Below are 26809 nucleotides of genomic sequence, written 5' to 3' on the forward strand. Positions count from 1 at the left end.
GGGAGGGATGGGATGGCTGGGTGATGGACATTGGGGAGGTTATGTACTATGGTGAGCACTATGAATTGTGTAAGACTGATGAATCACAGACCTGCACCCCTGAAACAAATAATACATTATATGTTAGTAAAATATAGTAGCTACTCTTCCATTTTATGCATAACTCATTGGGCATGCACTCATTATTTATAATTTGTATGCCCAGTAGTTGTTACTGGTACAAAGTTGTCAATTTGAAAGTACCTAGAAAAAATGTTTTTTTTAATTTATCCCAGAAACATTTATGCTATAAAATAATTGGCCTATGCATTCTAAAAAAATTTCTATATAGCATCCATGACCAATGCTTGAAAATCACTCTCAGAATTCCTGCAGTCATTTTAATGATTAACCTCATAGCATTTGTGATGCACTTTTGCATTAATCATTTCATTTCAGAATTGGGAAACGAGCTGACACAATGAGGACTCAACATTGCATCTGTTCTTCACATACCCTTTTACACCAGAGATGTTGTATACACCTATGTGGATGAATAAAATATATCAAGGCTTTTCCTGTAAGCACTTGTCTCTCACAGGTGGAAGTACGAACAATAAATCAAGTTTTTGGAAAGAGTTGGACCTGTATTTACACCAAGTGTATAATTACTAGTATAGAAGCACTTCAAGTGCATTCCTTACTTAAGAGTATTTTACTCCCACTTGTTTGCTGCCAAGTAGAAATTTCAGTTGCTTAAGGAGTGATGCTAAGGAGCTCGTGGATTCTTATAACATGACAAAATGAATCATGAGGAGTCACGTGTTTTATGGGCTAGAGGTTTCCTAGAAAAATAAGCTTTGTCTTCATTTTATAGGAAGGTAGGAACAACACACCAGTGTTCTAAGATAATACAAGCTCAGCTCTGCAGTGTGTGCAGATCCTTCCAGGGCCCTGGGCTTGCCTGGGGCCTCAAGGAGGAGAGACAAGTGACCGTTCCCTCATCACATGCAGTATCATGTGCCAGGTTCTCTGAGTGCATGATCTGTTTGTGTCTGACCTTTTAATTATAAGCATTTGAGTTGAGAACTGCAACATTACACAGTGAATGGTGTAGTCTTCTAGTGTCTTGAGTAATAGAGTGACTTCCACAAGTTCTCAGTTTCCAGCTCCTGGCATTGTGTACTTGAGCAGTTGAAATCTTTTGTGAAGGTACAAAAGCATTAGGCATCTGGGTGATGTTTATTATTGGCACAGAAAACATTGCCCTGCTCTTCCTGAAGGTGAGCACAATTGATTTTACATCATCCAGGATATAGATCACCAGAGAGATAAAGAAAATGTCACTATGCAACATAAATGGCATTACAAATAGTAGTAGTAATGATAATAGTTTTTATTGTGTGCAAGTCACTTTACATAATCTCTGATTCTTACAATAATTCTGCAAAAGTAGTCATTTTCATGCTTATTATACACAATTGGAAATGAAACTTCAGGGAGATTTAGTTATTTGTTTGATAGCTAGTGAATATTTACAACTGGAATTCAAACCCAGGCATTTCTGACTCAACTTTCCACTATCCAACATCCAAATTAGCTCCTCCTTCCCTTCTTTTTTCTTGTCTTCTCTCCTTTCCATCAAATCAATCAACAACTTTTTATTGAATTGCTAATGTGATCTAAACACCCAGCCAGACTCTTGAGATTTTTAATGCAGTATCACTTTATTTCTCAACAAATTCCCACTCTAGTAGAGGACACAGACATGAAAAATAGTAATTTTGTTAAAATAGGCAAGTTAACAAAGAGACAAGTATAAAGTCCAGTGGGGGCCCAAAGAGGATCAAAGATGAACAAAAGCAGACCCTGAGGTGGATGCAAGTGGAAAGGCCTGTCAGGAGAAGCATCAGCATGTGCACAAGATGAAGCCAGGGATGAAGGATAAGAAGATTGGGGTGTAGCATTACTGCAGAGTATGAGTGAAGAGCAGTGGGGACAGGGTGGGGACAGGGGCTGCAAGCCTGGTTCTAGAATCACACAGACTGGGTGTGCCATCCTCGTGGTGTGACTTGAGGTATGGCATTTTCCTCTTCGTACTTCAATTTCTTCATCTGTAAAGATGGAAGTATAAATCATGGTGCCCATTTCATAGGTTGACATGAAGATTAAGTGAGTTAATACTTGTTACTCACTTCGAAGAGTGCCAGGCACATGGCATTTTATGCAGTGAGCTCGAATAAAACCACCTTGGCTATGCATGCTGAAGACAAGTTATTGAGGCTTTGTGGGCCAGGCTGAAGCCACTGAAAGTTTTATCCAGTGGAGGAATGGGATTGGCTTTGCTTTCCAGAGGGTTGCTGTGGTAGCAGCCTGGAGGGAGATGGGGCTGCAGGAAGGTGGGTCAGGCCAGCCCTGCCCAGTGGGCACTTGGGGACACTGCATGCATCAATATTTAATTGAGGCTCTCCTCTTTTTATAAATGCTAGGCATTTATAAAAAGAGGAGAGCCTCCCTAGTTTTCCCAAAATGGCCAATTTAAAGGACATCAGTCATTTGGATGTATAAACTTAAATATAGTCTCATTATCAGGTCACATCTCTAATGTGGTTTTACGTATATTTCTGAATGTTTAGAAAAGAAAGCTTGCCGTAAGACATCACTTCCCATATTAGAAACCTCCTGGGTAATTCAGGGTTTAGCAGATAATTCAATTGCACCCACACTGAGAAACTAGAAAATTCAGTTATAAAAACTTTTCTTTTATAGTGATAAATTTCAATGGGAAAAATATATTCATAGAATAAAATTTTGTTTCTTAAGTAAATTACTCTCAAATTTGTTTCTTAGGTACTTTGTTCTTAAATTAGTTTCCTGGCACTTGTGAGTAGGCAAGCAATGAGTTGTTCCACATTTTGTCTTTCAATAGGGACCACTTGGGAAAAAACATTACGTACAAAAACTCAGAAATTTCTCTCCTTGGTGTATATACCCCACAGAAATGTATACACATGGCACACAGAGATTTGTTCAAGAATATTCACAGCAACATTATTTATACTAGCTCATATTTGGAAATCACTCAGATGTCCATTACATCAAAGATATGTGTTTTGTGGTACACGTGTGTGATGAGCTCTAAAGAACACTGAAATAGAGTGAACAATAGCAACACGGTGAGTCACAAACTTAAAGTTGAAATAAGAAGACAAAAAAAGGAGAATATATACACTATAATTCTATTTATATAAGGTTAAAAAACAGACAAACTAGTGTTAGAAATCTGTATTGTGGTCACTTTTGGTAAGAAGGGGGGTCATAATGATTGGGCAAATCACAGCTGGAATTTCTGGGCTCCTAGCCCCGTTCTTTATGTGGTAGTGGTCACATAGGTTTTCATTCCCTACTCTCCCTCTCTCCCTCTCCTCCTCCACTCTTCTTCCCTTTCCTTCCCTCCCTCCCTCTCTCCCGTTCTCTTCCTCCTTCCCTTCTTCCTTCTCTCTTTCTCCCCATCTCCCTATCCCTATCTATATCTGTATCTCTGTTTATATCTATTTGTGTCTTTTCACTCCTCTGTGCCTTATTTCAACATGCTTTTTTATAATATAATATTCTAGTTTTTATGCATATTTTTTCTTGTGAAAATAAAACCTGTCCATACAATGTTAGACTTAAAAGATTAGAAAAAAAAAATTAGTCATAATTATTGAGCTAAGAGAATATTTCAACATTATAGTGCAATACAAATCATCAGGTCTAGAATGGTCATGAGGTACTGTAATTAAATGAGAACTTTAGAACTGTAATAACACAACACTGGACTCCCATCTCTTTTATTTTTTTAGGCAACATTCTTAAACGGAAAGGAAATATAGTAAACTGCTGGTGACTCTATTACTTTTTAAGTAAATGAAATTGAATATATGAAAACTTTCACTGCTCAGCACTGAGTCATACTGAACTCTTTCAATGTTTGAAAGTCCTAAAGGGCATGTTAATATAGGATCTATGATATATACAGTGTGATAACAAGGTCAAGGGTCTGTGCTATGTCACTGATGCATGCTTATCAGCAAGTTTTTGCCTAGCCTCTTGTAGTTTTTGGTTGAACCAAATCAATCATGTTGAGAAAGGGTAGGAGGATATGTATTTTGTGTAGCCAGTTTTACACACACACACATACACACACACACACATGAATATTATCTCCAAGTAAATGCACACATAATTCAAACATGAACATTTATCAAGGCACACAAAGATTTAGGCTTTGGAAGAGATAATAAACCCATAAAGTTTTTACACAGTCTATGTTTGAAAAATATAGGATTCACTATAAAGGGTTTTTGTGTCCTAAACAGATTTGATTTTTGAGAGCTTTAAGACACAATTGGTATTATCCATGTTTTTTATAGCCATTCTGATGGGTGGATAATAGTATCTTACTGAGTGGGTAATTTTGGTTGGTTTTGTGTTATTTTTTAAAATGTTTATTATGGAAATTTTTAAACACACATGAAAAATAAAGAGAAGAGTAAAATGAACCTGACTTACCTAACATGTAGCATCAACAATTCTCAGTACATTGCCTGTTTTATATCCTGTATGTCTCTACCTACTTGCCTCTCTCCCCTCCCCCACCAAAGTTATTATGAAGTGTATCCCAGACATCAGGAGTGTCATCCTCTAGTTATGATGTACTACATACTATGAATGTGCTGGAGGCTGTGGTTTTTTTTTTAATAATCTAATATATATTCATTAAAAATTCTCCAATATGAACAATTTCAGATCTATATCCACTTACAGGAATATATAACTTTAGAAACTTTAGAAATACAGAACTTTAGAAACCTCCAAAAATATCCATATCTTTTTTCACATTAATAAAAAATTAATAAAAAAATCTTTTTAGATTTTTGCTTCGTAACTTGATTGCTAAATTCAGAATATCATTTCTAATGGTGTCCACATATTGTTGATATATTTTTAAAGTTTACTTTTTTCCCTAGGATAAAAGTAAATCATGAACATTTTATAGCATGAAAATAACAAATTACTCCTGTCTCCTTTTGGAAATATCCAGTGTTAGCTATTTATTATGTTCCTTTTCAGATTTTTCCTGTGAATACATTTTACATAGTTAAGGTCATACTTAGTGTTCCAATATTTTTCAAAACTTGGATAATATCCAGATTTTTCCTTTTAAAGGAAAAATGTGAATAACCCATGGTTTGCAGATCCCCCCAGGGGCCAGGAACCTAATTATTTTAAAAAGTAATTTGATAGTAATTTACTTAAGAAACTAAATTTTTATCGTATATCTTTCAAGTCAAATTTTCACTGTGACAGAGAAGTTTTTATAACTGATAAAATACATTTTTAGATTATAAGTAAGAGTGAAATACATTAATAGTGTTCTAGAACTCACATTTTCTAGGGAACAACAAAGCCCATTTTGTAAAACACTGGACTACTAGATTGATAATTCATAATCACAGGTAATTAAACTTTATTTCAGCCTTGAATTGGACCTTCTTGCCAAGTATACCCTTACTCAGAAGGATAACACATAGCAACAGGAAGGAATGAAATGGATCTGAGTGGGCCTGGAGGCCAGGAGGAAGAGTCAAGAGTGATTTCCAGGCGGTGCCGCCTGAGCTGAATTGTGGAGGTGAATTGGGGCTTACGTGGTAGGGAAAGGTCAGATAGGAGATGGTCTGATCTGAGGCACAGAGAGTCATGTGTGCACGTTGGTGGTCAGCTCAGTAAGATAGGAGAGAGGTACTGGATGAGTGCTTAGCATCTGTGTTGCAAGGGAAGGTATCCTACATTTCCCCCAAGCAATCTGGAGCTGCGGAGGAGTTGCAGAAGTGTCTGGTGGCAGGATTAAAGTCAGGATTGGCTTCTGTGTAGTGGTCATTAGGAAGCTTTCACCAGAACAGAAGGATCTTCCCTAGCAGCCTCTGATGGTTTCCCCTCTTCCTATGTGGCCCTCGTCTGGAGACTCAGACAAGTCTTAGGGTGAGGGTTCCACTGTTCTCTGTTCAGGCAGAACTACAGGTGCACAACTCTCAGGAGGGCAGGCCTGCATGTGGGACCATAGGGCACAGCTACTCGCCTGGCCTTCTCTCAGATGCCTGTTTTTCCCCAGAAGGCTTAGAGTGGCATGTCCCAGGTCTTCCTGTGGGTATGCATTACCTCTCGGTAGATTACGGCTTCACACCCAGCCAGATGCCGCCATGGCTACCGAAAGCCCCGCTTTCTTCTACCTGTCATGGGACACAGAAAGCTTTACTTTTGGTATTTCATCTAAGAGAAACAAATATTGTTAGTATGTACCTACAAAATTATAATATTCCATACATTTTTCCAAAACTATGTGGTCTGGGTTACAGTCTAACCCTGAGGAAAGGAAGTCAAAGGGGAGACTCTGGGTTAAGATATGCCATCTCTCCTTGGGGTTCACAACAGCCGGTGGGGAAGAAGGTCTGGCCCGATTTCTGTGCTGTTTCTCTCGAGCTCTGGCTGGCCAGCCAGCCACATGCGGAGACAGCCTCATGTCATGCAGGGAGTGGGGCTCCGGCTCGGCTACTGCTGGCTGTTCCAGCTCCATGGCCTGGCAAGTGATGTAGTCATCGCTCAGTTTTCCCCCCTGTATAATGGAAATAGTAACAGCTGCACCTCCAGGGATTTTCATGAGAATAAAGCGAGTTATTTTATTAAGGTGCTTTGAACCATGTTTGAAAATTAGCCCATTATTACTTCTTTATTGTGATGTAGCCACTCACCTATATTTGTTGAATAAGTATTTGTGGAATAGATAAGTGAGAAAATGAATGGAAAACATGGTGCCAAAGACACATTTTGCTTATGACTTACTTTATAATAGTAACTGCATAGGCTGACCTACCTTATCAATATATGGCTTATCAACAACCACTCTCACACTCACGTATACACCACACAGACACACGTCCTGCTAGAAACAACCCAGTCACTTACTCTGGTGGATGAATGAGCACTCTGCCTGGTTCTGACTACTGCTATTTGCTCTCCTGTGCCTTTGTTCTTAAGTGAGCCCATGATGGTGATGCACTGAACACTATTTGTTCACCATAAAAAGTGCCTGGGAACAAGACCATGTACAGTGTTCATGCAAAGTCAGTTTGAAGAGGTCTGAGGTTTTGTAGAGATTGCTTTCAGTCATATAGATCTGGAGTGTATACATCGGAGGTGGGGTGGGGTAAGCTTTGATTATTAGACTTATAATTTGTAGTTGAATAAATTGGCACCCGCTTGTGTTGAATGTCCTGAGTGTGCTGGGTTGTTGATGTGGCCCGCTTCCCAGCTCCCCTGAAGTGAAGATGCTGTGAGTCAGTGTGTGGTAAGCACGCAACCGCGCAGGCGTTTGGCTTGTAAGTTCAGAAATCGGAAAACTTCCACTGGTTCTACGGGGAGTGACCATCACTGTTTGGGGCTGGAGGGAGGGAGCAGGAAGTTGGTCAGAGATCCTTTCCCTTGGAGGCAGGTTGCTATATCACTTCTAAATTAAGCATATGGCTATATTTGGTAATGCAAAATGTAGGGCTGAAGAACAAGCAACTTACTTTATGCAAACAGATTAGCATATCATGTATACAGTTAGGCCTTTGCTGTTTCCAGGCTTTGGGCCCAGCATGAGAGCTCACCCATCACTGTCTGACATGGTGCTAAAGCCAGGTTCTATCATCTTTTGTGGGGACAGAAACCCTAGTTTGAACACCACATTCCTAATCATTTTCAAGGTTGTTTGCTTCTGGAGACTTTAAAAAGGTCCTCTGTTAGAACATCGGGGTAATTGGATGTAAAATGGTGTCAGCGGAATCAGTAGCAGGGCTCATTCTGTCCATGGGTAGCCCCCCTAGTGGGAGTGAAAGAAGAGCCTGGCAAACAACACAGTCATTGTAAGTGGGGCCTCCTTCAGGGCCCTCTGGGGCCGCACAGTGGGAGATGACGGCCACTGGTCACAGGATGGGTAATTTCATTGGTTCCACTTGCTGGTCACAGTGGCACATGCTGGTCAGTCATGCCCCAGTCGGCAGGCCTTGGAAGTTAAGAACTTCAGGACAGCATGTGTTATCTCTTGTCTTTTTGATGATGGTCATTCTAACAGTGGGAATGTAAATTGGTACAACTATGAAAAACAGTTTGGGGAACTCTCGAAAAATTAAAATAGAACGCCATATGATCCAGCAATTTCACTTTTGGGAATATAGCCAAAGGAAACAAAAAAATAACTCCAAAGATATCTGCACCCCCATGTTCACTGCAGCATTTACAACAGTCAAGACACAGAAACAAGTGCCTATCCATGGATGAATGGGTAAAGAAGTTGCCATAAAAATGTGGACTATCATTCAGCCACAAAAAAGGTGGAAATCCCATCATTTGTGACAACATGGGTGGACCTTGATGGCACTATGCTAAATGGAGTAAGTCAGAGAAAGACAAATACTATATGATCACATGTGTAGGTGGAATCTAAAAATAAAAACAAAAAACAGATAAAAACAAACTCATAGAAAGAGATCAGACTTGTGGTTACCAGAGTCAGGGGTTGGGGAGAAGGGGGATTGGAAGAAAGGTGGCCAAAGGTACAAACTTCCAGTTTGAAGGTAAATAAGTACTAGGGATGCAACATACAGCATGCTGACTGCAGCTAACACTGCTCTATGGTGTACAGGAAAGTTGTTAAGAGAGTAAATCCTAAAGAGAATTTTTTTTCTTTTTCATCACACGGATAATTTTTTCTTTCCTTTTTCTTTTCTTTTTATTGTATCTACATAAAAAGATGAATGTTAGCTTAACCTATTATGGTAATCATTTCACCACATGTGTAAATTAAACCTTCACCTCAAGCTGTATGCATCATACATATGCGGTGATGCATGTCAGATATTTCTCAAAAAAACTGGGGGGAAAGAAAGAGCTCCTGTATCTTTTTTGTGTGTTTGTTTTGGTTTTGTTGTTGTTGTTTTTGAGCTTCTACCTCAGTGTTTCACTGAGACCAGTGTTGGTTTGGTACGGATGAGGTACACGGAGTCCAGCTCCGTTTCCTAGAAGCCGTCCACAAGGTTTTCCTTGTAGACATCATCACTGGAGACAATCTGGATCCTCTTGTCCCAGTGGCAACCCTTAGGGCTGTTCAGGACAGCAAGGGAGCCCCAGACAGACTTGCCAGTGGCAGCATCCAGCATGGGCTGTTTGCAGGCAATGCTGACTTTGAGCTGTACCGATTCTACCTGGATCCCATTGAGCTCAGCAATGGCGTGATCTGCTGATGCCATCTTTTTTTTTTTTTTTAATAAATTTTATTTATTTATTTGACAGAGAGACAGCTAGAGAGGGAACACAAGCAGGGGGAGTGGGAGAGGGGGAAGGAGGCTTCCCACTGAGCGGGGAGCCTGATGCGGGACTCGATCCCATGACCTGAGCTGAAGACAGACGCTTAACGACTGAGCCACCCAGGTGCCCTGATGCCATCTTTTCATAGGTGACTGAGGCACAGTTTCTGGGTGGGCACATGGAGAGGTCAAGGATGTTTCCAAAGGAAGAGAAGGCCCCACAGAAGACGGTGGGCATCCTGTCCTCTCCACACGCCTAAAGAGTATTCCCCTTCTGAGGGGCCCTGCTTTGGGGGAACGAGTCCAACACGTGGAAAGGGCCTTCTGGTTCTTGATCAGGGTCCCTGTCTTTGTCCCCATTCTGCTCACAGCTGTGGCCCCAGCTGCAGCTTTGGGGAGGGGAGGCTGAGGAGTGGGCACCACCAGGTTTTTCAGAGCACCAGTCAAAGTTCTGAGGGGGACCTTCACCAGCCCCTGGGTCCTCTGCCTCTTCCCCATCTTGGCCCCAGTTCCTGAAGCCCATCACTGGAAGACACAAAACTCTCATACAGAGATTTTCTCTGGGGAAGATATGCTCCTTTGGAACAGCTGGAAATTGGGGGCTGGCCCCTTCTCAGGGTCCTTTAACTTCCTCACCAGGGTTCGAGAACATCTGAAGCCCGAGTTCTTGGTCTTAGCCATGAGGACACTGGCGGCCCCTGACTTCACCAGCTATTTGCCGCTCTGTCACCGTGGCCGGGCCTACCCCAGGCTGCTCTGGCCATGACGGTGCACGCTGCCCTGGCTGGCTCTGCTGTACTACTTCACTTCTTTGGAGCCAGCAGTGCCTTTTTCTTTTCCTTGAGCTGGTTGAATTTCTTCTGCAGAGCCTCCTCCTAGCTGAGTCCACGGGTAATCACCGACTTGGTGGCTCCAAACAGGGCAATAACCAGGGTCCCATGGTCTCCAGTGCACCCGCTCAGGCCAAGAGCTCCCGTATCTCTGCAGGTGACATATGGTGGCAAAGGTCCTAGTAATCTTGGAGATGCCAAAGGTACCACTATTCCTCAATTTACACAGCACCCAATGTAAAGCCAATGGAAAGGAAACTTGCTTTTCTAATGGTTTTGAGTCATCATTGTAGAGAAGAAAACAAGGCCAGCATAATGCATAGTACAGATCCAAACTAGATTGCAGAATTAAGGCCAGGGAAATCTCTGGAGACTTGGGTATTATTACCAGAGAAATTCTTTTGCAAAGAGGTATTGTGTGAAGAGTCATTTAATGTTTGCAAATGTATTGACCTTTTATAATCTCAAAACTTTTTTCTTGTTTTTTTGTCCATAGAGAGGTTTTAAGCTCCTTGTTCATTAAGATGTATAATTCAAAATTAAGTGAAAAAGATAAGCCGTAAGGGCAGGTCAATTATCTTTTGGTATCTGTATACAAAGGAAGATCATTACTAAATATTGATGTTAAGAGTATTTATATGGAAAGAATATACATTATAAGGAATAAAAGTAGGCATGAGTTGGATTTTTCCCATTAGGTGAATAATACGATAAATTTAGGGTGAAAATGTCAGGATGGACATGGTGGTCTGTTTTTACAGAAAAATGGAAGTATAGCACAACTTCCTTTTTAAGGATTTGCAGAGACAGAAATTCAGTCGTTATATTATATTGAGCTTTGACAGTATGATTGCTTTGGGGGGTTATGATTTAATCCATGTCACATGTGACTCCGTGTAGAAACATGACATGTGAAAACAGGCTGCTAAAACACTCGGGTATGGCTCTGTGCAGTTGCTTATTACCAACACTTCATGGAGAGCTCACATTAAAGGTAACAAATGAAATTGAGGGCAACCTCCAAACTTCTAATGCCTGCTGGAAATTATGCTGGTCAAAGATGTCAGGAAATTCCTGAAAATTTTTCACAGAATTAGAATGTAGGTAAGAGGAAGGGATATGGTGATAATGATGCTAGATTTATCCTGAAGTTGAGTTTTGCTTCTCCTAATATAAAAATGGTCATAGGCACTGGCTATCTCAGGCAGATCAGTATGGTTTCCACATTAGTTAGTTAACAACAGAGGCACCTTTCAAGGTGAAAGGTTACAAACAGAGATTACCTCCCCTGCCCCCTGTTCTGTTAATATAGGTCACTGGCAGGATAGTCAGTTCTGTTTCATAACTAACAGTGTCCCAAAAGAAAAGAACTATATTAGTATGAGAGAACAACAGTCCTGTAAAAAATACTGATAGCAGTGGGAGTCTTCAGAAAACAAATTTTATTTCTTTCAAATTAATAACTCGGAGTGGTTGCATGTGAATCATTCATTTCTGAGCACTTTTCTCAAAACAAAATTTAGATTCAGAGTCGTATCTCCCAGATGGGGTGAGTATCCAACAGGTGATAAAAATCTCCATTAAACTGAAGTTTGAAACTATGATGGTAAAACCTCTCACGAAGGACATCCTTTTATTTGCTTTTAAAAATAGTTTTTAACATGTTTATCACTGGCTCAGATCTGTTTTGAGAAGGTAAGAAAACATTTCTCAAGTGAATCCAAATGTTCCCAATCTAATGGGAAAAAGTAAAGGTTAATTAAGCCTTCTCCATTTGCATCTGAAGCACAGCTTTGGTCCATAATTCCTTTTCCTTTAAATGTTTCCCAGAGATAATTTTCTCATCCTCCAGCATCCTCCTTCAGTCTGTGTGGGAGGGCAGTGTGGCCTTCAGGCTTGTCCTCCCCCCCAGATTTGTGTTACGCAGGGCAAGAGCCAGGAGACCACAGGCAGGTGTCAGGCTCACTCCTTGCATTTGGTGGTGTCCCAAACTCCACAGGGTACAGAGGTCCAGGAAAAAAATGTGAAATCAGCCACCCAAGTCGAATGGAAAATTTCAGGATGTTAGAAAATATGGGGACAGCTCATCGCTGAGGTCATGGCTCAGAATGATTTTTTGGTTTACCTGTTTACCAAAAGCATTTCATTCATTCCTTTACAAAAAAAAAAAAAGAAAGAAAGAAAGAAAGAAAAAGGAAATGAAAACTTAGAGGAAGAAAAAAACCAGTTGTTAATCTATTCTGACAAGCAGGATAATGAGCATCATTTTGTAAAATTTATATTCATAGATTTAGCATGATCTGTGTGAGCCATATGACAAATCTCTCTAGTTTTTTGTTTTGTTTTTTTTCACTGCTTGTTCTTTTGTGTCATTTCTCAGAAATCACTTAAGTGTACATATTTGTAAGGAAATTGCAGCCATTGTAGAACTAGAAATAGATTAATAGGTAAATATTTAAATTCATTTGAGAATTTTTTTTTTTTTCAGTGAGGGAGAGACACCCATCATGTGGTTGATATGCTTTGCTGCCATGCCTTAGGGTTTTCAAAGAGGTTGCTGAGGAATTCGGGAGGAAATGGAAGAGTGTCAAGGAGAGGGTTCCCCATTGGATTTTTGGTCTATATGGAGAGAAACAGAGAAAGGATATGACGTTTACTCCAACTGGCATAAATGCTGGCTCCTGTGTCCTTTACATTCTCTACTCTGCTCCTCTGGGCCCCACTCAGTTACTTGCGCCTCTCCACCATCCCAGTCCTTCCTCAGAGCTGTCTCCCTGCAGAAAGTAGTCCAATAAGTCAGGTGGATGTTCTCCCCCAAAGGGCTTCCCCAGTGAGTGTGTTTTAAGGGTACCAGGGAAAACGCCACGGGCTGGCAGTCAAGAATATATGGCAGTGTCCATGACCTAAAGATTCCATGCGGTATTAAATCCTTTTGTGTGAGAACTCCCTTAAAGTAAACTTTGACACTGCAAGAGGAGGATATGGTATACAGCCTGTGACAGAATTCTGACCAGAGAAGTCTTTGGAAAACATCTGAAAAGATTCATATTTTCTGGAGCACAATTTGGAAACTGGAGCCAGGCACTGATTTTCAAACTTGCCCCATGAGTGCCTTGGAGGAAGTTTGCAAAGAAGCAAAGAGGCAGGATTCAGGCCTGTTTCAAGAGGAGTCTTTCTTATTCATTTCTTTTATATATCTGGCTTTTCAATAACTAAGGTTTTCTTTGAAGAAAGGTCTCCTTGACCGAAAAAAAAAAAAAAGAGGATTCTAGAAATATTTGTGGATGTTCAAGACTGAATATCAATGTCAGCTATTTTTTCCCCCTGGCTTTGCTACTCCTCAGACTTTCTTATGGTATTTTTGGAATGAAACCACATATTCATACTTGAGTATGAAATCCAAAAGCCAAAAATGTCTGATATTTTTTCCCACAAGTGCGTTAGAACCATGAGCAAATGAAAGGACTCCCTCTTAGTGGGAGATCACTGTGGGAGCTCAAGAGAAGGAAAGAAAGATGAAGGCAGTTCTGTGGATTTATGTATAAATTCCCCCATGTAGTTCATTAGCTGGACACTCAGCTGAGCACCGGGATATTCTGGGCAGAGGCTGTAAGTCACTGAATTCACCACAATGGCCACCTGCAACATAGGGAAGCTGCATTCTAAAGGCTTGTTCCAGTTAGATGGACTTCTACAAAAACCGCATCACTTTCTCTGGATAAGGGAGACATATTAAAAATTGTGATTTGTTTGATCACAGGCCCAAGAAGACAAGCTCTCAAGTATGAAATAGAAAACATGATTCTTGAACATCAACCTGGGACCTTACATTTATATGGCATTTTCCTAGATTTCCAGACCAAATACATGCATTATTAAGCACAAGTCTAAATTATTATTTAAGTTTAGGGGCACCTGGTGGCTTAGTCGATTGAGTTCAGGTCACAATCTCAGGGTCCTGGGATCGAGTTCCATGTCCTGCTCTCTCTGCTCAGCAGGGAGTCTGCTTGTCCCTCTGCCCCTCCCCCCCCCCCCCCCCCCCCCAGCTTGTGTGCACACTCTGTCTCTGTGTATCTCTCTCTCAAATGAATAGAATCTTTTAAAAAAATATTATTTAAATTTAGTAGGTGGAAAAATAATAGAGGCTGATAAATGGGCCTGGGTAGTGTCCCATGGCTGTATTGGATCCTACTGCCCGCAGCTCAGTATCTCCCAGGAGCCCACTTACTGGGGTGGAGCAAACATATTTGGAGGGGTAGTTAAGGAAACCCCTGGTAGAATGCTCTAAAATCAGTTTCCTGACCTCTTTTTTTTTTCTTTCTTTTTCCTTTTGCTAATTTTTTTTTCTTTTTTAGTTACATACTCTATAACTTGCTCTGGGCAAAATTCTCTCATCAGGCTGTGGGATAAATTCAAAATGAGTAGCAGAAATGACAACTTATCTTTATTTCAACATGGAAATGTGGTTTCTCCAGATGTTTCTAATGTTCCAAATAGGGATTTTCAAAGACTGAACATTGCATCAAGGCTGCCAGCCTAAAGGACTGTACACAATCATGGTGCTTCTGTGTGTGTCTGTGTGTGTCTGTCTGTCTCTTTCTCTCTCTCTCTCTCACACACACACACACGCCATAAATGTAGACAGAGACATAAATCTATGCACAAGCAAAGATCATCTGAGGTGAATCACAATTTTTCTTCTTTGACTAGTGACTGATCAGTTAGACACAGATAATAGACAACCGCCTTATATGTAGAACTGTTAAGAATATGAAAGAGTCTTAAACAACCCAGAGCATTGAATGATGGGTGAGTCACTCTGAAGGGTGGTTTCCAAGACCACAAGAAATCAAGAAGGCAACCTATAAGAAATATCAAAAGCATACACCACACCATAGGAAAATCCCATCTATGTCCTCTTCCTTAATATATAGGGGACAGTGAAAAGAAAGAGAAAGAGATGGTGAGAGAGAGAAAGACAGAAACAGAGACAAAGAAGTTTCACAAAGTTGGAAATACGGTTTTTGTTAGAATCATTGTTATTGTTGTTTTAATCATGCCTTTAACTTTCCTCTGGGGAGATGTGGAAATGGTGGCCAGAGCATAAGGATTTGAAAAATGCATTATTGTAGTGACACTTTGCTTAACTGCTGCGTAGGGAGGGGCTATTTGATTATGCATAGATATACATCTGTGCTTTGCATTGTTTCAGCCTTGAGGTGTTCTATACTACCTTTTAAATGTTTGCAATGAGAAGTTAAGTTATTCCCACAATAGGCTAGGTCATGTCTACTTTGGGTCATTCATTCAATAAAAATGTTCTGTTTGTCTCTTAGTTCCCAGGATTATGTAAGGCATTGTGGGGTAAAAGTATGATCCCTGACTCTACCCTTAAAATTAAAATTCACAGTCTAGTGAGGAGGTAGGCACATAGGCAAATGTCTGTAACATAACTTGTGTATGACATGCAGTGGGGTATGGATAAGAAACTATGTAGGTCTGGGAAAGTTGGGGAGACTTTTAGGGGAGGCAGCAGTTGAATGAGATTCTAAGAATATGATACAAGTAGAATGGGTACTAGAGGCAGTAGGCACAGTATACGTAAGAATTTAGCTGGTTTAGGAAACTATAAATTGTTCTGCATTTCTGGAGTGTGCAAAAGTATAACACAAAACAAATTATTTATTTATTGAGGAATCAACAAAAGCTTATGAGTTTGAGTAATATCTTAACATGTACAGAAGTTGCCTTTAGTATCATATGCCAAGAAAGGATTTTTGCTTAAATTACTTTATTTTGCTAGGTTTTGCTATGTTAGGTACAAAGCTAAAACTCTGTTTTGTGAGTTTTCTGCCATCTTTTATCCTAGCTGAAAAAGAAGGGTGGGATATTTCCATGAAAGCAATGCAAAGACATGATTGCTTATCCAACAATATTATGTTCCCCTTGGAGTTGAGCCAGTGGGCCAGAAATCCTCTCATTAATTTTTCCTCATTCATCAAGGACTCAAGCCTAGAGCCACAGCCATACCATATATTCTTACTCAGAGACGTTGAGGTTTGGTCAGAATTATTTGAAAGTCTTTACACAATCCCCAAATAGGCACTTTCTGAATTTCTAAGACCCCTTGATCCTCCAGTGCAGCTTCTCCCACCCTTTCTTTGTGTATTGGGGCATGAATAGCCCATTGGGAAACAAATTATTTAATGTGGCTAATGAAGTGGCCACAGTGTTTTTTGTGGTAGAACAGTCAGTTTCCTGGGTTCTCCTTACATATATTTAGGAAAAAATTATTTGTAATAGGAAATAAATTAAACAGAACACCAGAAACATCATCTCTTAATTTCTTTATAGTATTCTGAATGTTTACCTATTACTTGACCAAATATAATCTTGTGATTACTAGATATAAAAAGGCCAATAAGAACAATGTGGAAGTTTCGATATGGTTTACTGAGTTTTTCTTTTTTTCTGATGCCCTCCATAGATGAGTTAGCTGAATTAAGTTGCGGTTTAGTTCCCACTCTGTGTTTAGTGGGATCTATGGTTGACAATGCTGAGCAGGGGCTAAACCTAAACCTAAAAACCAAGTAATTGTTTTATTTATTTTTTTATTTTCATGTTTTTATTTGTTATGGAAAAAAGAGTAAAAAACATGGTACCTTATTAAATACAAGTCACATTTTTCTCTTTCCTTTTGTAAGTGATATAAGGATTGGTGCTTTGGTATCTCACTGGATTAAATGGGCTGATAGGAAAGAGCTGAGGTGGGCACCAAGGGGCTTGGGATGTCAGCCTGTAAAGTGGGCATGCTACTAATACTCAGCTTAATTTTTTTTGTTGGTTTATAAGTATTTTTAAATTTCTTGTTATTTTAAATTGAGTTAATTCAAAGGTATTCAAGAGTCTAGGTTTAGAAACTAATCTGATTACTATACAGACTGACTCTGGAGAGATATGACATCTGTGTGCTTGAGTCATTCACACAGGTGGTAAAGAACTTTCATAATAAAAACTACATGCTCAGCACCAATGGGACTCCAACTGCCCAATCCAACTTCCACTCAGGCTGAAAACCTAAACGCTATCTATGTTCTATTTAAACATTAAATAGTATTTTCAAGAAAATACCTTAGTTTGGTTTAGGATTTATATTTTTCAATTTCCTAGATTAAAAATTTTAGATTCCAAGTGATTTAGAATTTTAAGTGCTGTAATTCACTTAGGGGTGAAAATATGCTTCTGAAGAGCAAAAGGCTATCACTGCATTTTAAAAGGTCTTAAATGTGACCTTTTGACCTTACATAACCTTCAATGTGACACTTTTGAAGGGTATGCTTGACTGGGGAGGACAGTGATCCTTAGGTAGCATATAATCCATTCTCCGGAAGGCGAGTGTCTCAGAGCTACCCTTGCCTCCTCTTGGCTTGGCTTTTCAGGCACCGAAATAAGTAAGGATGTTATCATTCTTGTGGAGGACCCCTGGAGTTATATTTCAGTGCCAAGCACTTGTTTCACTTTCCACAAAAGGGTCAATATGTTCTAGTAACTTATTGCCTTTATGTTGTGTCCAGTCACAGGGGAGAGTTTTGACAGGAAGAATTCATGGGTGTCCGCGGCAAATGTATTTACAAAAAAAAAAAAAAAAAAGTTAAAATCCTATTTCTAATCTTTTTCAACTCTGCTTCAAAATATTTTTCTTCTTGGGACACCTGGATGGCTCAGTTGGTTGAGTGACCAACTCTTGGTTTCCACTCAGGTCAGGATCTCAGGGTTGTGGGATCCCGCTCCATGGTCCATGGTGGGCTCCAGCTCAGTGGGGATCCTGCTTGAAATTTTGTATCTCCCTCCCCCTCTGCCCATCTACCCCCCTGCCCCCCCCTCCGTTCATGTGGTCTAAATAAATAAATAAGTAAAATCCTTAAAAAAATTTTTTTTCCTCTGCATGTCATTTTAATCCCCCTGATTGGATGAAAATTATTTTGGTTTTTAAAATTACTTGATCTGGGCGCCTGGGTGGCTCAGATGGTTAAGCGTCTGCCTTCGGCTCAGGTCATGATCCCAGGGTCCTGGGATCGAGTCCCGCATCGGGCTCCCTGCTCCTTGGGAGCCTGCTTCTCCCTCTGCCTCTCTCTCTCTCTCTCTCTGTCTCTCATGAATAAATAAATAAAATCTTTAAAAATAAAATAAAATAAAATAAAATTACTTGATCTTTGGTATAGACCCAGATAAAGGACATAGAGAACGAAACAGTATGAGTCAAACTTTGGGCACAGAATGTAAGATAAACAAAGTATTCTGTCCTTTGATTTTTAAATTTTTTTTCTAGTTCCAGAAGTAATTTATGCTTCCTTATATGCATGCATATTATATAAGTGCATTATACAGAGGGTGAAATTTTCAAATCTCTTACCAAATTCATTGGATGATGAAGAACTTTTGGAATATTTTAGTGGTTTGTAAGTCTGAGGAACATGATTCTGACTTTTTCAGCTTTTTTGCATTATTCTGGGTGAGACAATGAAGCTTATGGACATACTATCTATATACTTTAATCCATTATGATAACATAGTTGATTCTCTGATCAGACCCATCTTAGGTGATTTTCTGTTAAATGGTGACAGGGGGTCAGTGAGAGAGAGACTGATAGTGGAGGGAATGTCTCATTCCAACAGACAAAGGTAAAATTAATATTTCATTAGGTAATCAGTACACTTTTATCTTTCATCTGAGTATTGGTATGTACAGATTTAAAACGGGTTTCAGGGGCACCTGGGTGGCTCAGTCGTTAAGCGTCTGCCTTCGGCTCAGGTCATGATCCCAGGGTCCTGGGATCGAGCCCTGCATCGGGCTCCCTGCTCCGCAGGAAGCCTGCTTCTCCCTCTCCCACTCCCCCTACTTGTGTTCCCTCTCTCGCTATATCTCTCTCTCTGTCAAATAAATAAAATCTAAAAAAAAAAAAAAAAAACGGGTTTCACCTTTAAGGAAAAAATATACTGAGGTCTACTTTGTGCAACACTGTGGCCTGTGTTTGTCATAGATTTGTGCAGTATCTTTGTCTCCACCTGGACCCAGGAATCGTCCCCACTGTACACAAGATGAGACTGAGCACAGCTTTCCTCACTGATAACGTAGGTGGTAAAACTGCACCTCGAATTCTGACTAGAGTCTGACTACAGTCTTCATACTACACTCTGTGCTGATATAACAAGACCTGAATGGCCTGGATTGGACTGTGGCTACATTGGTTAGTTATTTTTTAAAAATAGCTTCATGCATATTTTTATTGCCCACCCTTATTTCAAATAGCCCAACAGCAATTTCTGTAGGACAAACGAAAATGCAGGCCCCTTCTTGTTTAAGATTTGAAATTGGAAAAAAAGAAGAAGAAGAAGAAGAAGAAGAAGAAGAAGAAGAAGAAGAAGAAGAAGAAGAAGAAGAAGAAGAAGAAGAAGAGTAGTTGCCTTTAAAATCAATCAGGACACCTCCATGGAAAATTACCTGGGCTGTTTCATGGTTGGCAGGAGCAGAAGAGGGAGCTGGCATCCCCTGAAGAGGCGCACGCCCGGCCCAGGTCCGGCCAGCACCCACTGGCAAGAGCTCAGCCCTGGAGCTGTCAAGATTTTCCTAAATTGTAAAAATCTAAAAGTTAAATTTTAGAATCGTCTTTTCTTCTAATTCTTTTTTATTGCCTTCTTAATTGCCTCAGGAAAGACATAACACAAAAGATCCTTTTACATCTTTTGATTTAAAATGCAGAATCCAAAAGAGGCTTGTCTGGCTATGTTCATGGAGGAATATCTGTAGGTGATTGGTGTTCATCTTGCAAGGAGGAGCCCTATTACGGCAAACAAATTTGTTGATTTTAACTTATAAATTCAAGAAAATGATTTCAAAATTCCTAATATAGTAAGAAAATTGCCTGGATTCTCACCCAATTTAAATTTATAAAGAAATCATTATAGCTACAGAAGCTATAATTTATTTCTCTTTCATCACATAAAATAGTTTTTCATTGTGCGGGGAAGCCCCCTCTTTTCACACCACTCTGTATTTTATGGCGTATCTTTCCAAACTCTTTGAAAGCCCCTGTGCTGTGAACTAATTTGTTAAAGGAATTTATAAAGAATTTGGAAGCTGTAAAAAAGGTGTGTGCTCTTTTCTTTTACATTTTTTTCACTAAGAAGTCTTATTCAATACTTCTTTCCATTGTGTGCCTAATACAGTGATGGACTGGCAAGCAGTCCAATGCAATGAATAGTAGAGACAAAGAGAAGGGATTCTAAACCTCTATACAACTTGTGATTTGCAGCTCAGCTCATCATTAACCACGACAGCTGAGTCTCAGGTCCCCGCCCCAACCTCCCATGGCTGTGACTCTGTCCTTCTCAGAGTATGGTCCCCAGACCTGCTGTAGCAGCCTCACCTCAAACCATGTTAGAAATGCAAAGTCTTAGTCCACTACAAACCTTCTAATTCAGAAACTCTGGGGGTGGGACCTAGCAATTTGCGTTTTAACCAAGCTTCTAGCTGATTCTGACACTCTCTGAAGTTTGAGAGCCACTGATGCAATCCCAGCCTTGCACCACTGTTTTCTTTTCCCCTCACCCATGGCCTCTGGAGCCTCCCTTCTTGCTCTCTGGCGGCACCAAGACTGCTTCCATCCACCTAATCCTGGCTGCCAGAGGGAGTGAGATGGTCTAGGCTTCTCTATTTCTGCTTCTGTCTTCAGAACACAAGAAGGCTGGAAAAGTCTCTAGTCCCTGCTCAGCTAAGGCGGATCAAGGGCATAATCCTCATTCTTGCCACAGTAGACAGATGGGAAGGGAAACGTTAGTCACTAATGCTTCACTGGGGAACTAGTTGTCTGTTGTTGGCCTGTACTCAGAAGAATGTCTTTATCTGTGAGTCCTTCTAACTTATAATTATGACCAGTTTACCCCTAAACACGAGCAAACCCCTGAAACACACTGGAAAGTCACACTGGGAGAAGGGCAGAAACACGTAGCTCATGAGTAGGCAGATACCACAGGTGTTGCTGCCCTACCCCACTCTCAGTGCAGCTAGATCTCCTAGTAAACACCCAGGAAGGTGGTTACCATGTCCAAATAAAGTACCACATGAAGGAAGACTAGGCTAATTGAACTTGATAGGTGGCCACGTTGAAAAGAAAGTCCACGCTAGTCCAATGTTGACACTTAGAAACAGATGCCAAAGTGAGGATTTATGGCATTTTATACTGTATTGCCCCTAAAGACCTTACCTTGTTTCTTACCTATTTCTTTGGTGAATTCCTGCTGAATTCCTTTTATTATATTCCAAGACTTTGCTTCATTTAAATTTTGTACACTTAAGATGTAGTGATCTCCATCTTACTTTGTTTTAATAAACATGGTTTTAAAATAAGCTCACTTTATAAAATAAGAGAATACAATGTGATTAGTACATTGTCAATGATGTGAAATAACTTCACTAAATTGTACTATAAAATAAGAAATAAGGCAATCCTTCAATAACACTCAAATTAATAAATTTATAAGTAGATTAATGACACTCAATTTAATAATCTATTTTCCTTTTATTGAATTTTGAATAACTTTAACTATTATAAAATAAAAACATTTAAAAGAAAGGAAGGGGCCCTGATCATCCTCACCCAAGCTCACTCAAAGGTGGCAGTTCTACACTGGCAGAGGCAAACCAAATAGACAAGGCTACAGTCCCCCCGCAACTCCCCACCCCGGTGCTTTGCCCATAAAACAAGACTGTCACTCTGAGAAATTGAGTCACTGTCCCTACCACTTACCATGGAGCAGTGGCTCAGAGATTTTGCCCAAGGGGACAGGCAGGCCATAAGAACAGAGAACTTCCAAATTCTGCCCATGACTTTATTAGAAACAGAATGTAGGGAAGGTTAAGCCTAAAGGCACTTTCAAAAACAATAGATTTTGGTGGTAAGCAATTAATAGGAGACTGGTAGCTTCATGATAGCAATAAGTTAAGCCATAAATCATCTAGTTTACCGGAGAGAACCACAGAAAGATGCAGGCATGAGGAACCCACCTGGGGTAGGAACAAACCTCAAAGACTGGTCTGACAAACTATCTCTGAAAAAGAGATAGTTCATTTAAACGGTGTAGCAGTTTATATCCTAGGACATCGTCAGAAGCAGTAGAACAATCACGCAGCAACTAGTGGAGCCTAGCATATGAGTGTGATACTAACAAAAGAAGACAACTAAGAGAGAGTTGAGGAAAAGAGATAGTCAAGGAGAGCCCTGCCAAAGCCACTATCATCCCAGGATGCCTGTGCCCATGCCCAAGCCTACACACTTTAAGGAGCAACATCAGAGACTTCAAACACACACACACATACACACACACACAGAAAGAAAGAGAGAGAGGTTACTTGTCATCAATTCAGAAAAAATAATTTTCTTCTAAGAATGCCTATTTGTAATTTCACAGGAATATTAATAAATAATAAGTTGTTAAATTAAAATGACATGAAAAAATTAAAGAATTATAGGAAAAAATACATCAAATAACTCCCACTTGGCAAAATATTAAATATTTTTAAAAGATGATAGTGCAGGAAAAGCCTAAGCACCTTGTTCACGCAAGGTAGCCATAGACATCCTTGAAAGAAGCCCATGAGCTCTTCAGGTAGGATCCTACCTGACACCAACAAGGGAAGCCCCCAGATCTTGAGGAATGATGGAGGGGAGGGGCCACCACCATCATGGTCAGTCTTATCAATGTGGGTAGTCTTGTCAGTTGCATTTTGAAGCTTTTCTGCAGAGAGGAGGGAAAAGACTCCTTGGTGTGAGTGGACTAGAAAGAGCCAGTATGCATTTCTGGGCCCTCCAAAGGTGGGTGAGGACTGACCAAGATTGGAGACATACTTAGAAAATTGGAGCAGAAATACGAAACCCAAAGCATGACCAGGTCACCTTTTTAGGTCGATCAGGGATCAGGGCAACAGGTGACTTGTAGTGATCAGAGAGGTGAGGAGAGAAGAAAGCGGGCTTTGGTGGAAATCTGTCTTGTCCTGTCTCCCCCGGCCCTGCCTTCCCTCCCCAAGGCAGACTTGGAGTGCAGGCATATTCCAGACCCCACCTGCTGATTAATCTGTCTGCTGCTATACTGCTGCCCTCTGGACATTTTGGCTTGCTTCAGATGAGGAACTTAGGTTGGGTGGGGAAAGCATGGGCCTAGGAGTGGAGCTTGGTTGGTTGAAGTGAGATACAAGCATCAGCAGCATGGACATCACCCAGGAGCTAGCTAGACTCTCACAACTCTCCCCAGACCCACCAAACCAAGATGTCAACAAGACCCACAGGTGATCCTGTGCACATTGAGACTCAGAGAGCCTGGGGCCATGACAGGATCTCCGAGCCTGCAGGTCAGCGACACTGTATATGGCTAAAAGTGATAGCCACTTTTACTGTTCTTTCTGACAAATCTAAAGCAAAGTCTTAACACAATACAGGAAAATTTTAAACCTCTATACATGTGACGGATAAGTAGGCAGACAGGTTGGAACTCATAGGAAATATAATTGCCACACATTTTCTTTGTAAGGGAATGTCACAATTTTATTCAATCCAGTTATGTCCTTTCCACTCCTTAGAATTTAAATATTGCTACCTCCTAACTATGTAATAGAAGAAGTAGAATAAGTGGTACTCCTTACCCGGGAGGGAGTAAATTCTAGCCACAGAGTGAACTTATGGAGAGAGTCCCCCATCCCAACTGCTAAAATGGGTGAATGATTGGTTCGTGTCTCTGGCCATTGTTTACAAAATTGCTTAGTGATAATTCAGAGGGCCCACAATTTTCTCTACAAATGTCCAAAAGAGCTGGCTGAATGGCTTAAACTGACTGTCCTAACCAGAGGAACTTAATTAAATGAGCTAGTACACAAAATATATGAATGCCCCATCCTATATTCACAGCAGCTCTCCCACTCACTGCTATAAATACCTTACCAGTCCCTTTGGAGTTAGTGGACATGGATATGCTGCCGTTTCCTCTGCTAATCTCTCATTGTTTGAGGGTCTGGCTAAGTGCCACAACGGAAAAGTTGCCATGCTTGTTGCTTTTTTACATGCATGCTTTCCACAAAGTAATTATTACTTCCTGGAGGGCTGAGGGGCTAAATCTAACTTTAGCCAGAGATTTACTCGTATTGTCGTAGATTCTCTACAATTACTACTAAAAGTTAAATGAAAGTTTTTTTCCCTCCTTATGTGTTCATCTCAGGTATAGGGAATACTTTAGTACTTCATCTGCTTCTAATGAGATTCTCGACAAGAATGAGAGAAAATTCATCTTATTTGAGAATTGTTACTTCCCTAAATGACAGAACACTCATTCTCAAATTAGTTTTGCTCAAAATGTTTCTCATATCTAAAGTAGGAACAATTTCTTAGATGTGGATCTTAGCCAGGGAAGCCTTAGACTTTTCAAAATTATAATTGCCTCATTACACCAGAGTGTCCACATTTTAGTGGTGAAAGAAATGACTGTTTAGCTTGGAAGACTTTTTAGGCCAGGAAGATAAAAGCCCGGGTGAGGAGTGTGTGTGTGCGAGGGAGTAACAGTGGCCTTCAGAAGATGAAGTGTTAATGTACAGAGGATGGAGACCAGCTGCTTTTCATCTCCACAGGGAGCAGACCAGAGGAAATGGGCTCCCAGGCACCAGGAGAACTTAGGGGGGCTGTAAGTGAACATGTCATGACAGGGAGGGTCCATATTAGAGGAAGGGAAGCCAACAGGATTTCTCGAAGGAAATTGGGACATGGCCTGAATATTGTTGTATGTAATTGCATAATTCCCGAATAATGATAGTTCCTAAATTTACCCTTAAAATACTTAATTTCAGGGCACATTATCATCGTCCTTTTCAACAACTCTCCCAACATGCCTACAACTTATAAATCACCATGCTGAGTGTAGTTCAACGGCCTCTCCACTCCCTTGGTGCAGTGAAAGAAGTAGGGTCTTTGGAGCCAGAAGAATCTGGGTTTGATTTCAATTTTGCAATTTACCGCCTCTTTTATCATGGCTCCATTATCCAAACTCTCTGAGTTTAGTATCTTTATCCATACCAACATCATAGAGAAATTTTTCCCATTGAAGATGACATATAGGTTTCCTAATACAAGAGCAGGTACACACTAAGCATTTAATGATAACACTGGGTACCTGATATTATCTACAAGGACTGTGTAGTACTTCATTGTGATACTACAGAAAATCTACTCCTATGTTATACTTAGGAAATGTAGACACCGAGGGGTTAAGTAAGTTGCACAAGGACATAAAGCCAGTAAGTTGGAGGCAGTGATTCAGTGAACACATATGTTGCATTTAAAAGCTGGTGTTCTTTTTACTAGGCCACACTGTCTCATATTATAGGAAACAAATTAAGGATATGCTTATCAGCATATGTGCCTATTATTAAAATCCACAGTTTTCAAAGTTCAGGCTCTCAGAAGGCCTAACAAACCTGGCCCACCTGCACTGAACTTGCCCCTCTTCACCTTTTTTTTTTTTTTTTTTTTTGAGCATCCAATCTGTTGGGGGTAAGCTGTCATCATTATGTTAGGAGACATATTAGTAAATTGGCTTGGAGGATCTCTCAAAAACTATCAACACTCTGCATTAAAGGGAGATATGTTGGATTTATTTTAGATCTGCAAGCTATTTTTCACCAATTTCTCTTATTTTATCCATTTATTCATTCAACAAACATATGTTGATGTCTGTGTTCCAGATGATGTTTTGGGTACTGGGAATTTACACTTGAAGGATGCTCTGTCTGGTGAAAAAGAAAGGGATCAACAAACAATTGCAATGTGGTGAGATAAGTACTCCATTATAAATGACACAAAGCTCCCAGAAAGAGCAAATTTGGAAAAGTATTTCAGAGTCAATAACATTTGAGCCAGGTCATATGTGTTGCAGAAGAGCAGATATCTAGTCAAAGACCTTGGTAAAAACATTAAAAATTCTAAACAATTATTGAGCCATATTTACAGAAAATCTTCACATCTTATGTACTGCAATTCAAACTCATGTTACCTTGATGGAAGTAAAATGTTTTAAGCATGAATGAAGTTAGAATGGTAAGGATACAGTGGAGCTATATTATAACATTATCATCACTAATTCTTCAATAAGAAAGTAAACCAAGGAACAGAGTCTTCCTTTTAGAAAATTATCTGTTTTAATTTTTAGACACCAAGAAATGACTTGCCTGTAAATCTACACATGAGAGAGGGGAATGTAGGTAGATGCGTGTTCCTGGGGTAGCCAAGCAGATCACTTTGAGAATGCTTGACTCACTTCCATTTGCCCTTGCAAGATACTTCTACATATTAGTTGGCCTGGAAACTTTCAGGCAATCAGTTTTGTACCATATACACTAACTGAAGTGGTCTTTTTTACAACCTCAGAATACCTGAGTCAAGCTACTAGCCATTTCTCTTACATTTATAAATTGCTGCTCTGAATAATTTTGCCTTTGAGATGTGTTTGTGTGTGTGTATGTGTGTGTGTGTGTATATATATATATATATATATATATATATATATATATATATATAT

General features: G+C 40.0%; 1 pseudogene; it reads right to left on the reverse strand.

Annotated features, from left to right (window-relative positions):
- Positions 1–9077: 9077 nt before the first annotated feature.
- LOC110578758 lies at positions 9078–16680 on the reverse strand (annotated as a pseudogene).
- Between the last annotated feature and the right edge of the window lie 10129 nt (positions 16681–26809).

Source organism: Neomonachus schauinslandi, chromosome 4 (genome assembly GCF_002201575.2).
Source record: "Neomonachus schauinslandi chromosome 4, ASM220157v2, whole genome shotgun sequence".
Lineage (NCBI taxonomy): Eukaryota > Metazoa > Chordata > Mammalia > Carnivora > Phocidae > Neomonachus > Neomonachus schauinslandi.